The sequence below is a fragment of the Perissodus microlepis genome, chromosome 15, assembly GCF_051167445.1.
Source record: "Perissodus microlepis isolate ML-2025 ecotype Zambia chromosome 15, ASM5116744v1, whole genome shotgun sequence".
In the NCBI taxonomy this organism is placed as follows: Eukaryota; Metazoa; Chordata; class Actinopteri; order Cichliformes; family Cichlidae; genus Perissodus; species Perissodus microlepis.
In genome coordinates, this window is record NC_140475.1 from 28,734,918 (window position 1) to 28,749,359 (window position 14,442).

The 14,442-nt window shown below is 41.9% G+C and overlaps 1 protein-coding gene across 9 annotated transcripts in view; it reads right to left on the bottom strand.

Annotated features, from left to right (window-relative positions):
• LOC146372361 (heparan sulfate glucosamine 3-O-sulfotransferase 5) overlaps positions 1 to 14,442 on the bottom strand; it is a 117,297-nt gene that overhangs the window by 5,629 nt on the left and 97,226 nt on the right. For 2 of the 9 annotated variants that reach the window (XM_084952970.1, XM_084952972.1), the window contains one exon: positions 5,423 to 5,520. The exons of the other annotated variants lie outside the window; for them this stretch is intronic. The gene's annotated coding sequence lies outside the window, so the exon portion shown is untranslated. The remainder of the gene's footprint in view (positions 1 to 5,422; positions 5,521 to 14,442) is intronic. 9 annotated transcript variants of the gene reach the window in all.

Below are 14,442 nucleotides of genomic sequence, written 5' to 3' on the forward strand. Positions count from 1 at the left end.
GGCCCAGGTACATACGTTCTTTTAGAGCAGAGCTACAGATTAAAAATGCCCAAGGCGAAGCGGTCAAAAGTCTGGCTGTACTTCACAGCAAAATATGCAAACTCAGCAGCCTGCAACAAGTGCTTTAAGGTGATACTGTGCAAAGGAGGTAACACCTCGAATCTGATGAAACACCTGGCGACGCGTAGCATTTTTTTAAAAGCCGAGAAATGCACCGTATTTGATAGCTTGCTGCAAGACCTCACACCGAGCACATCTACTGCGGGGTGGTGCCTGTTATCGGACCTGGAGTTAGCAACATCCCTCAAGAACCCGAAGAGGAGAGTCCTGGCCCCTAGCCCTGCCAGTGTAGCAGAAATGATGACGCATGATGACGGCAGCAGCAGCTGTTCTTCTCTGTGTGAGTAGCTTAATGTTGTTCGTGTGTAATTTACGTTGAGTACGCTAACCACGTTATTAAATTTATGCATGTAAGGTGAACTAGCAAACAACGTCGTAGTTACATGCGGCTGTCTTGTTGTTTGATGGCAGATACTCCCTTCACCCTGGCCAAAAAGGCTAAAATGACCAAAGAAAAAGTGGAAAACAGCTAAACATAAGAGGTTTTTGGACAAAGTTTGTGTTTTTTTCCATTGTTTAAGCCCTGCTTCCAGCCAAGAGTGATACCATATATGCCCTATAGTTGCAGAAAAGGCTAACATTGTTATCTTTTTACAATAAAACAGCTAAACATGAGAGGTTTTTGGACAAAGTTTGTGTTCTCCATTCTTTAGGCACTGGTTTGAGCACCGTTTAAGCACCGGCACCGTTTCAAAAGTACCGGTTTGGCACCGGTATTGGATAAAACCTAAACGATACCCATCCCTATTCTAAACGCTAAAAAAATCAAACCCATTAAATATTAAGGTCCAAACTGTTGGAGTGTAGGTCTTTTGACTTGCAAAGACATTTAGCAGCTCTTAGCTGATACTACATTGTACTAATAAATAGAGAACATCAATATATACATTTTTTTTGTTACAGTGCTTTGTGTTCTACGTCCTGATCGGCTTTAGACCATTGTCAATCAATCTCCTCCGTGCCATGTCTCCTGTACAGTACAGAATGCGTTCAGCTTGTCAAATTTACATAAATCTTCGATCGCTAGCAGTGTGACTCTGAAGTGCTGTATTGTATGTTTGTAAGTTTTCTCCCAACATACACAACAATTTCGATGAAATGTTTTGCACCGTCAAAGGGACCTGCTGCAGCACCCAAAAGGCAGAGGAAGATGCTAACCATCAAAAAGTTGGACTTCTGGACATGCTAAAGGAAGGTAGATCATAAGGCGCATTATGCGAAACAAAACAGTCAGATAAGGCAAACTTTACTCATTCTTCTTGCTTCCTCTACTTCCGTACTATTGATTCATTAATGTTGAATTCTCTCACAGATTCTGGGTCAGTTTGACCCAGTTTTTTTGAGTTCTCATGTTTTGGTTTGATTTTGTATTTTGTATTATTATTCTGACTCTTGTGCTTTGTTGAGTGTTATTAGAATTCTATGTTTTTGTTTATTTGTGTTATGGGATTAGTTCTTAGGTTTTCTGTCTAATGTTTAGTGTAGATTTAGTTCTGTGTCTGGTCTGCGTTTTTTGTGTAGTTGTTTCTTGTTTTATTGGAAGGTCTGCGAGTGCCTGTGCGTGGATCCTCATTTATTTCCCCACACGCTCACTCCATTCGCCGTGACAGTACAGACCAGCCATATTATGGATCCAGCAGCATTCGCCCCACCCAAGGAGCTTCAGGAGGTCATTATCGACTCTGCTTCGAGATTAAATAACCTGTGGCTTGAGCATGAGGGAGAATCATTTCTCTACGCTGTGGAAGCCAGGCTACAGCAGCTTATTTCTGGTCACCCCTGGCTATTGGACTCACTGCACTCGCTTGTACAGGATTTCATTCTCCATGAACTTCACCTTCACCCCCCGCCGCTACCGCTCGCCTCAACGGAGGACATGCTGTCCGAACCGCCAGACGTGGAATTACCCGGCCCATCGGAGCCATCTCCGAGAAGGAGGCGACGTTCGATCGCCGTCGGCGCGTCACCCCACAGCCGGATGTCAGGACATGTAAACAGCTGGCTGATGTGAGTGAGAAGAAGTCTGTCTCTGGCACAAGGACAATTTTTTGGTTCAGTCTTCTGTGCAGTAAGTGAGGGAAATGGTGTTTTTCCTGGCTTCCCGATGACTGCTGTAAATGAGACTGGCTTTCCCGAGACTGCAGTCGGCCGGCTCCGGGAGGATTACTATGAGCCCGCCTGCAGCCAGCTCACGCCTGCACAGGCGTTCTACAGGATGTTGGAGATTATTATTGTGCCACCCGGTTCTCCCAGTGTTTCCACACCACAGCCGGAGCAGCCGCGCCAGAGTTTTTCCCCATCATCGTCAAGCACCTCCCGGCTCAAACAGGAGTCCAGCTTCTCTCGTAGACGCCGAGCTGGGGTGAGTGAGAAAGACTCTGTTCCTCCGCCTTTTATGTCAGGGATTACACAGACTGTTGTCACCAAGGCATTATGAACCCCAGAGCTCCTGTTCGTGAGAATACTGTTTGTTTGTTTCATCCTCACCATCTCACCCTAAGCAGGGAACACATTACACAACAACATCTGCTGGTTCTCTTAAGCTGGCCTTCTTAGAGACAGTTACTCCCTCCAGGGTCTCCCCAGAAGCTGGGTGTCAGCCACCAGTCATCTCTGGACCCCTAGAGGTTAAGACGCCAGCGCCAGCAGCTTCACCTGGGAACTCAACTGAGCAGTCTCAGCCGTCAGCACCCGCTGAGAGTTCTAATGAGTTCACCCATCCACCTTCGTTAGGTGTGTTGGAGAACACTTTCAGCCCTCTGAGGACTGCATCCCACTGTCGCTGCCTGCTCCAAGCCAATGTGCTGCTCAGCTCCGGCCAGTGTCCACACTGCCAGAGGTCTCCGTACCTGCTGGTTCGGTGACTGTCTCCGCTGGAGGGTCCAGGAGGCCCATTCAGCCGCCTGTCTCCGCTGGAGGGCCCGAGGGGTCCGTGCAGCATCAAGCCACGTCAGCTGGGAGTTCTGGAGTACCCAGCCAGCATTGTGTGAAGTTAGCTGGGGGTTCAGGAGAACCCAGCCAGCATTAAGTCTCGTCAGCTGGGGGTTCAGGAGAGCATAGCCAGCATCAAGCTACATTAGCTGGGGGTTCAGGAGGACCCAGCCAACACATCCTCGTGTCCACTGACGGCTCTGGGGAGCCTGTTCAGCCACCACCTGCTCCACCACCTACAACTTCCACACCGTCGCCTGCAGCGTCACCACCTGCAACCTCCACACCGTCACCTGCAGCGTCTGGTTCTGCAGCTACCACGCTGCCATCTGGTCCTGCCTCGTCTGGTCCTGCCTTGTCTGGTCCTGCCTCGTCTGGTCCTGCGGTTGCCACACCGCCATCTGATCCAGCTCAGCCTGTACCACCTCGCCTTCGCCAGCCGCTTTCCAGGCCTCTAGTTGGACGTCATTGCCGTCGAGGGCGGCCTCCTGAACGAGTTCGTCGCCGCCGCTGGCTTCGCGGTCGGTCTCTGGACCTGCTCTGTTGCCGCCACTGCCTTCCGCATGGCCGGCCTCTTGATTTTTTTTTTTTTTTTGCGAGAGTGTCTCATGACAATGACGTAAGCGAGTGCGACGTTCATGGCAACAGCTGTGTGCAGATCAAAAATGGATAATATAACGAGTGCAGGAGAGAGTATGACCGTGCAGCGTTTAAAGCGTGGAAGTACTGACCTTACTTTGACTTTGATTCCGTAAAAAGTGACAAAAACATTAGCGTCCACTGCTCACTGCGTGGGAAGAAAACTTCTTTTCACAGCTAAACCCTAAACGTCCGAGCAAGCACCAAATACGCTGCCGCTGGAATGTGAAATTCACAGAGAAACTGCCGTATCCTTCCACTGACCGCTGCGGCACACCTGGACCAGAGTAAACCTCCGCCTGCCCCACTCCTGCTATACAGGTGAAAATAAAGCAACAAGACCGCTGAGTCTTTGATTTTATTAATTTTCTGCTGTGTTTTACGCGCATCTATTTGAAAGAGTGAGTGTAAACACAAGAAATTATTTTATTTTATATGCTGAAATATGCAGAAAATTGGTTTAAATGTTAAACAAATTTCTTCCAGTCAGAGAATGTTGCACATAATTTAATGTTTGCTTGATGCATAAAGTTAAAAGATTAAAACTAATAAAACAAGTTTTAAAAAGAGACTTTCTCATTTGATTACATTTTATATGATGGATTATGCAGAAAAAGTAGAATTGGGATGAAAGATCTATTGCTTTATTACCTATTTAGGGGATAAATCATGTTTTAAAAAGTAACTAAGTAACTAATTACTTTTGAAAATAAGTAATCAGTAAAGTAACAGGATTACTTTTTGGGGAAGTAATCAATAATTAGTTACTGATTACTTTTTTCAAGTAACATGACCAACACTGGCTGCCACAAACGATTATTTTGATTGCTGACTAGTCACAGATTATTTTTGCGATTAGTTGACTAATCAGATTATGCATCCATTAGACATAAAACGTACTGCTTATTACAACCAGCATGCATCTGCTCTTATATAACTATCATTAGCTTACATCTTGAAGTGTTTAAGGTATGTGCTAACTAAAAATAAAGAGCAGATGATAGTTTATTAAACTTTTAATGAAATTTCCTGAACTCAGCCGTTGGTCGTGTCCAAATTCATGGGCTGCATCCTCTACATGGGCTGGGTCCTCAGAAGGTCCGGTAGGCCAGAAGTAAATGGCTGTGAAATTGGACTTCAGATTAGCTTTCAGATTTGTGTCACCGCTGTCTCAGTGGAGTTTAATAAACTCAGCTGTCTGCTCCTTGCTATCTAAAATATAACAGGACACTGGTGTAAATTCTCGGCCATCTCACACTTCTGTGTAATCAGTTTTCTGTTTGACGTTTATTCAGCTGTGTGAAAACAAAGGAGGAACCCACCTGGAGGATTAATAAATTTTTATTTTATCTATATCTAATCTAATAACTTTAATCTCAGCCAAACCGATTTACTCACGAACAAATAAAACACTAAAATTTTTAGGTTACCTAAGTGACATATATTACGTTTAACCTGAGTAGCGAAAGACCGCGGTGATCTGAAAATGATGTGCCGGGAGTTTGTCGTTCTCGGCAGCTCTACTGACCCTTGAGCTCCCGGCTAGCTATCGAGCTGGTGGATAACAGACGTCTCTGAAAACGTCGGAGCATATTTGCAAATATGCAATATCTTGATAAACCGAGCAGATATTTGAAGTTTACACAGCTACATTCTCGCCTGAAAATATGTTAAGTTTATTTTGTGACCCAGAAAGAGTAATAAGTGTAATATAAAAAAAAAGTAAAAGTACCTGCCACCATTGTTGGAAACGGGAATTGGCTGGGCCGCGCTATGAATCCTGGGATAGGTTGGGCCACAAAGGTTTTACACCAGACCCATCCTTCAAATCTGTGGAAAAGGAGTGTTACTACCCGATCCGTACTGGAAACCCAATCGGTACCACGCATGCACAAACCTTACGTCACTTCCTCTCTTTGCCAACATTGCGACAGTTATGTATGTGAATGACACGGTTAGCGCGCAGTTAGCTCCTAGCATTTCTCAACAGCTCTGCCTCCTTTTCGACTGCCCGGGACATTTAAACAATGGATAATCCGTATACAAACAAATTCATGCTTTTCTTCTCAACAGAGAGCGTCCCCGATTGAACAACAGCGCCGTAAAATAAGAAGAATGGCTCTTAATTACAGACTTAATAATACTGACTTAGTAATATGTCACGTGAAGATTCATCAGCCAGATTAAGTGTTTACTGACAGTGATAGCAGACATCATCATCACTATTCCAACAATCCTCTCCTCACAGACAAGCAAAAATACACTCGACAATCACTAAATCAAATTTAACATGCATTTGTAATGACGCTAGTTCAGTTTACAATAGGGTTCATTCGCTCGGTCAGCAGGTATCCTTGTACACTGGGGAGTAAACTGCCATTAAACAAAAAAAAAGGAGAAGAGAACATCTGCACATGCGCAGTACGGATCGGGTAGACCTGATTTGTACGGTCCGACTTTGCACATGCGCAGTAATCGGGGAGTCCTGATCCATAACTATCTTTTTAATTTTTGTTTTTGTCTTCATTATATTGAAATGTTTCATTATTGCAAAAATTTTAAGACATACTTATTATTCTTAACATCTTAACAGATACTCTGACCCGTAACTATTGTAAAATGCTTCGACCAGAAGTAGACACCTTTCGCACATGCGTGGTACTGATCGGGTTAACGGTATGGATCGGGTAGTGACAAACAGGACACATTTGGATGAGTCTTTGAATTTGGACAGCCTTCATCGCGTCGCTGTAAAGTAATCGGCCCACAAATGCGGCCTCCGAAGAATGCGGCCCCTAAATTTGGACATAGCTATGATACTGGAGGTTGCTTCTTCTTCTTCGGGGTTTAACGGCAGCTGGCATCCTCGTAGATGTATTGCTACTGTCTTCTGTTTCAGTCCGTTATTACACTCTTAAAACCTACTTCTTTCAGGATCTTACAAAGCTTAAAATGATGCGTCGACTATTAGATTAGCCGTCAACGATTTTGATAGTCGAAGTAATCGTGACTAGTCGACTAATCGTGGCAGCCCTATACCATATGCAGGCACCAAACATCCCATGCATGTATAGAGGCGCAGTCTGGATCTACGTAAGACGTTGCTTTTCCCCTCCAAGTGCAGCGATATAGTCTGAATGTTATAGTACTGAAATGCTGATTATTACTTTCATTTAACTCCATAATTTTATTTTATTTTTGTCTTTGATAAATAAGGAGGCAACGTCATTGACCTCTACCCGTTGGCTAATGACGTAATACCTGTTGCACGGAGACGGGGAGTTTTGTTATCTATTCGTAGCCTTCGTCTGTTCTCATTCAATAATTCAGTTATACCAGTAGTACTTATTGAACTACATCTGCCTTTTTGTGTTTGGTTGTTTGTTTGTTTACATACTTGGACTCTGCTTTGAAACACTCCAGCAATTACATTTGGACTTGGTGGCTGATACACAATTTCAAAACTTAACAGTAAGATAAGGGGTTTCAGCTTACTATCCTACGGCCACTGGAGCAGTGGTTAGATTGCTTCAACACCTAGGTTGTTGCTATCATAGACAGGAGGAGTAACACTTTAAATATGTTAAGTTTGAAGAGCTCGCTGCTTGTTTTTGTTCTTTTTTTTGGCAGCCATTTTCTGTTGTGGGGAGGGTTTGGAGGGAGGGTAACGCTCACTGCCATGAACCTCATACACTGCTCTTTTTTTTAACCTGTTCTGAACTAATTTCCACCCACTGTAAAGTTATTCTGTTCTTATCATCTAAGGCCAGTGTGCATATTGTCTTTGCTCTATAAATCAGATGAGTCTGCAGTTAAACTTTCTAAGCTGGAATGTTAAAGGTCTAAATCATCCAGTCAAGAGAAGGAAGGTTTTCTCACATGTGAAACACCATAACACTGACATGGCTTTCCTGCAGGAGACCCACGTCAGGGCCTCTGATAATGTCCGTCTTTTCTCACGTTGGAGGGGCAGGCAGAACATTCCGTTTGAGGCCCACAATGTCGTAGCAGACAAATATGGCAGATATGTCATAGTCAGTGGGAAACTGTATAACAGTCTTGTTGTCCTAGTAAATGTGTATGCTCTTAATACAGATGACGAGAATTTCTTTAAACAACTATTCTCCTCTCTACCCGACTTAAATATCTACTCTCTTTTTCTGGGGGGTGATTTTAACTGCTGGTTAGACCCAGCCATGGATCGCTCATCCACTAAGAGTAATGTTCTCAGCTGATCTGCATCTGTCATTCATGCCTTTCTATCAGAATATGGAATGTGTGATGTTTGGCGTACCCTAAATCCTCATAAAAGAGATTACTCCTATTTTTCACATGTGCACCATACATTATCAAGAATTGATTACTTTATAATTGACACTAATTGTCTACAGCAGGTCCACTCCTGTGCCTACCATAGCATAGTTTTTTCAGATCACGCCCCTCTCACTCTGTCTCTGTCTCTTCCACATCCTCCTGTTAAAGCTGCACAATGGCGTTTCAATTCGACCCTTCTGTTATTTTGTAAAGTTTATCCAGGATGAGATACGCTTTTACTTTGCCACCAACTCTTCCCCAGAGACTTCCAGCCTTGTCGTATGGGATGCCTTTAAGGCTTATATCAGAGGCCAGATTATTGCTTATTCAGTAAGAATTAAAAAAACAGTCCACCCATGAAAGAAATAAGTTAATGCAACAAATTAATGAGACCGATGAACAGTATGCTCTCAAACAGAGTCATGAAATATTTAAAAAGCGTGTAGAACTTAAAACAAGGCTTGACCTACTCACAACATACTCGACTGAAAGTTTACTCTTACATGACAAATCCAAATTTTATATGCATGGTGACAAACCTGATAAATTACTGGCGAGCCTTCTAAAAGGTTCAAGGCAAGGCAAAGTATTCTTAAAATTCGACAACAAGATGGCAACATAGTCAAAGATCACAAAAAAATTAATGAAGTGTTCAGGGATTTTTACTCACAGCTTTACACCTCAGAGTCCTAAACTGACTGCAATGCAATTAATGAGTTCTTAGCTAAACTTGACATTCCTGAAATTCCACCAGAACTTAAAACAAGGCTGGATGAACCCATCTCTCAGTTAGAAGTTTCCTTGGCTATAGCTTCAATGCAATCTGGCAAGTGTCCAGGTCCGGATGGCTTTCCGTCAGAATTTTTCTCTTCATTACAGTCCACGCAGCTTAGTGCAAGCCTCACGGACTGCATCAGACAAGGATCTCTTCCTCAGTCATTCTATGAAGCCTGTATTACACTTATTACAAAGAAGAGAAAAGATCCGTTGGAATGTGCCTCCTATAGACCCATTTCTCTATTGAGCACAGACGCTGAAATATTAGCCAAGATACTTGCCCGTAGACTAGAAATAGTTCTTCCAAAATTATTTCAAAAGACTAGACAGGCTTCATTAAAGGTCGTCACTCATATTTTAACATAAGGAGGCTATTTAACATAGTTTACTCCAGCTCTACAGACTCTGTTGAATGTGTAGTCTCTCTTGACGCTGAAAAGGCCTTTGATCGAATTGAGTTCGATTATCTCTTTGCAGTCCTTGATAGATTTGGCTTTGGAGCAAACTTTACTTCATGGATGAAATTACTCTATTCTCAACCATCTGCTACAATACGAACTAACCTCCAATTGTCAAAACCTTTCAAACTTCACAGAGGCACATGCCAGGGATGTCCTCTCAGCCCCCTGCTTTTTGATCTGCCATAGAACCCCTTGCCATTGCGTTCCGCAGTTGCAAAGAGGTACCCGGCATTTGGAGAAACAATACAGAACACAAGGTCTCGCTCTATGCAGATGATCTCCTGCTTTTTATTTCTAAGCCCTTAGCCTCACTACCATCTGCATTGAATCTGCTTAGTCAAGTTGGTCAGATTTCAGGGTATAAAGTGAACCTTAATAAAAGTGAGCTCTTCCCGCTAAGTAGCAAAGCAAGTATGTTAGACTTCACCAGCTTGCCCTTCAGAGTTGAAAGGAAAAAATTTACATATTTGGGAGTCACAGTGACAAAAAAACATAAAAACCTTTTCAAAGAAAATGTGAGTGCATTGCTGAACCAAGTGAAGCGGTCCCTCACCCACTGGACACCACTCTCTATGTCTCTGGTAGGATGTATCAATTCAATTAAAATGACCATTCTACCCAAATTTTTATACCTTTTTCAGGCCTTACCCATTTCCATTCCCAACACTTTTTTCAATGAGCTGGACTCTGTCATCATCTTATTTATGGCAGGGTAAACGCCCAAGATGCTTAATAAGATGCATCTTCAAAAATCTAAAATTGAGGGTGGGTTTGCACTTCCCAACTTCCATTGTTGTTATTGGGCTACTAACATACGATGTTTGGTGTTCTGGTATTTTTACCAGAATCGGAGTGGTTGTCCTGACTGGGTGACTATGGAATTGCATAGTGACAACAGTATATCCTTACCAGCTGCACTTTGCTCTCCACTCTCATCCTCTTCATTCAACTCCATCCCCAACCCTGTAGTGGTGCACTCATTAAAAATATGGGGCCAGTTTAGGAAATACTTTAAACTCTGTGACTTCTCCCTTCTCAGCCCCATTGCATCTAACCATCTCTTTAAACCTTCTATCCAGGATGGTGGGTTTGTGGAGTGGCACAGAAGTGGAATAACTTGCTTTAAGGACCTATTCATAGCCAACAAACTAGCATCATTTGAACAACTTGCTAAATATAAATATAGTCTTCCACCATCACACTTTTTCAGATACTTGCAAGTCAGGCACTTTATTTGTGACCTCAGACTCAAGCCCTCCACCAGAGCCTACACTATTAGGAACTATCCTACAACTCAATCCAACCAGTAGAGGGCTGATTTCCTTGCTTTACAATAAAATGTTAAATTTGACACATCCCTCTTCATCCAAGCTCAAGACACTGTGGGAAGAAGTCTTAAACATGACAATCTCTGATGAAACATGGGCCTCTATACTCAAACATGTCAACACAACATCATTATGTGCCCGCCACTGTTTAATCCAGTTCAAAGTGGTGCATAGAGCCCATTTCTCAAAATCCAGACTGTCCCGTATCTATCCTGAAATCACTCCATATTGTGACAGATGCAAAACTGCTGAAGCCTCACTGATCCACATGTACTGGTCTTGTACCAATCTCGTTCAGTTCTGGACAGACGTTTTTCATACGCTGTCCAGGATTCTCAGTGTGATGCTGGCCCCTGGCCCCCTTCTTGCTCTGTTTGGCATCAGTGGGAATGAGGTGCTTCGACTGGCCTCTAAAAAACAGGCATTATCATTCTGTTCCCTGTTGGCCAGGAGGGCAATCCTACTGAGGTGGCGGGATGCTGCCCCTCCCACTCACAAACAGTGGTTATATGACCTCATGGCGTGTCTAAAACTGGAAAAGATAAGACACTCACTCCAGAACTCCACTGGGAAGTTTCAAAGCATGTGGGGTCCCTTCTTTGATGCATTTCAAAATCTATAAGAATTTTTCAGCAAACTCTCTTATGTCAGGTGTGGAAATACAGTGTGCAGGTCTAGGGCAGTGACCTGGGTGGGAATAAATGGGATTATTTTGCAGGGATTATGTTACTTTGGGATATATCATACATATATTTATATTTTTCTTTCTTTCTTCTCTTCCTTTCCTTTTTTTTCTTTTTTTTCCCTTTTATTTCACAGCTGAAGATACATTTCTGAACTCATTTCACAGCCTAAATGTACCACTTAACCCGAATGTATAGATCATCTGTAAGCCTTTTCTTTTCTTTCTGTTTATATGTATAATATATATGTTTATATTTATATGTATAAAAGGAAAACCTCTTAATAAAAAGACAATGTTTAAAAAAATGTGCTAACTACATTCTAAAGGAAATGCTACACCAGCCATAAAAACCCTGCATTTCAGACTGATGCTAGAAAAACTCTGAGGATTGAGTCAGTCCTAACCTTCACCTGCATGTCTACAAGCAAGCTGAGAACTCGCATTGGTGAAGTAAACTGCCAATCCGTAGCTTCAAAGATTAACTCTTCAAATTCCAGCCAATATAATCACATTTCTTCAAATGCTCCAACATAGCTGTTACCAATCAAATCTCATCAACCACTAAACATCAGTCATGCCCATCATCAAGTCCTGAAATGATGTCTAAGTAAACACTAAAATGATATACAAGTACAATTCACTTACTTTACTGTGATGTCGAATGAGTGGCTACATAAGCAATCACCTCCGTCTTGGGTTTTTTCAAACTGGGTGTTAAATGGTTAGCATTCCAGCTGTAGTATCTGAATAAATGCAGTGCAACTGGCTGACACTTTCAAAGCTCAACTTTTCTCAGTTCTTCACCTAAGGATATAGTCTTATTAGGTTGGAGACAGTGGCACAACCAATATTAAAGCTTACAATCAACTTACAATTTCGTTTCCTTTCAAAGACCAGAAACCAGGCCTGAGACACTCACAGTCAGTTGATGTGGTCAAACCCACGTTGGTGCATCAAGACGCAGATTCTGCAGTAGACCATGCAGAATCCCCACATCAGATGTGACTCTCTCAGCCACAGGTGGGGCAAATTTATAAATAAATTATATATAATTTTTTACATTTATCAACAAACAGTTGCAGCTAGTTTATTTAATTCGTGACCAGCATTCTACCAAAAGCAGAGCAAATTGATTTCTAAAAAATGAGTGGTTCATTCCGAAACCAGTTCAGATAATGAACTGCTACACACCCATCCCTTGTCCATGTCTATATAACTATAATTATTATATGTTCCAGTAAACGGGTAAAAAAATAACTTGTGTCAGGGTCCAAATATATATGGACTTAACTGTATGTGTCAGTCAAATGCTGATTGCTTGACAAGTAGAACGGGGAAAGATGGGAAGACAGTGAAAGTTCATCAAAAAATTGTGTTCAAAAAATTGTTTAATTATTTTTTTTAAATTTTAATTCATTGTCACTTTAGCTCTTTGTAGTTTGCAGCTTTTCACATATGTAATGTATGTAATGTATTTAACATATGTGGGTAAAAAAATTAAAAAGACAAACAAACTGCAACCCCCCACGAGCGCGCGCTGGAGGGAAGCAGAAAAAAATCTGTCATAAAAGTAGGCTGGTTTTTACTACAGTGTATATTTATCCTTTCTTTAAACTGACAGCATGTTGTACTGATGCATTCTGACCTTATTTTGTATTGAACACTGAAGTTAAGCAGCACGGATGATCAAATAGGAAATACTGTTAAATGGTTGATTTAAAGCCGACAGGTTAAACCTTTGGTGTTGTTGTGTCTGTTGTCAGCATCTGAAGAGAAATGAAAGAGACTGAGAGTACTGCACATATTAATCCTAATTCTAACAAATTATAGGATTCAAGCATTAGTCTAACGTACTAACATAGTCCCATTAATAGCTTTATTTTGACAGATATGTTTTGTAATAGCGCCTATTAAGGGAAGTAAAAGGAAAAAGACGCATGAATGTTGTTCTGTGTGTGCACTGCTGGGAAAAGTCAGGAAGAGATTTTGTGTACCGTCTTCCCTCTAGTGCTCTGTTAAGTTCAGCTCTGTCCTGTTGTTCTTCTATTTCAGTAAAATCCCATTTTTTTGCAAAGTAGGAATATGTGGGGCTCGGCTCTAAACACTGTGAGATAACACTACACTCGCTGATTTGATCCATCCAGCTCTGCCAGTTATGCACTTGTTCTGACAACATCTCCACCTCTCATTCCAAATAAACTCTCCTAGTGGCAACTATCATTCATTTATTAGGTGTAAAAAAAAAAAAAAGACCTGCTTTTCATTGTTAAATTTAGCACAGTTTACTATGAACTGATTGCCACAAAGCTTTGAGTTTCATTATTTGATTGGACTCATCAGTACAGATTGACTCTGACTGATTATACCATGCCACGTGTCTGTGTAAATTTGATGGCCCTTTGAGAGTGGTTGCAGTCAGTCCTTGTTGGACCATGACAGGTAATCTCCCACCTGAGGAGGTGCATACGGGACCCCAAACTTCCGTGTGACCAGTTGTTCGCTGTCACTGCTTGCAATCGGTCCCAGACATTAAAAAATTCAATGCAATCATTAATTTTTTTCTTTGTTGCAAAGAGGTTGCTCTCCTACTTTTCTTTTACTGTTACTGACGCCTTAAGCAGGACAGGCAAAATGAAGCAATTATTCCACAATTGAGACCCATTCAAACTGAATTAGAGGCGGGGAAACTGAAGCCTCACACATATTCATTCTTGCAGACAACTTTGCAGACTTGGATTGTAGCTTGTAACAACATTTTTTTGGTGTGGTAAGAAAACTTACTGCAAGCTTAAGGTCCACACCAACCAAAACCAGAACTGATGTGCTGCCATACTGAGCACACCACAGGAAAGTGGAAATAGTGTCTGTCCATAAAAATGAGGAACTACATGGAGATCCAGCGGATGATTGTCACATTAAAGAATTGAGCAATGCATTTATTAATATTTTAATATATGCCAGCAAACTCATCCTTGGAGACACAATGCTACAGTGCACCAACTGTGCTTGTATCTTCAAGTGAACTTCAAAGAAGTATAACATTATTATAACACTATTTGTTTGTGTGCACAACAGAGTGTAATATCTGCTTAAGAATTAGAATTTATTTTTATCACATGTTAAATGTTGTAAGCATTTTGGCCTCACTGTCATGATAGGCTGTGTGACAGGCAGGCAGAAAAAGTGG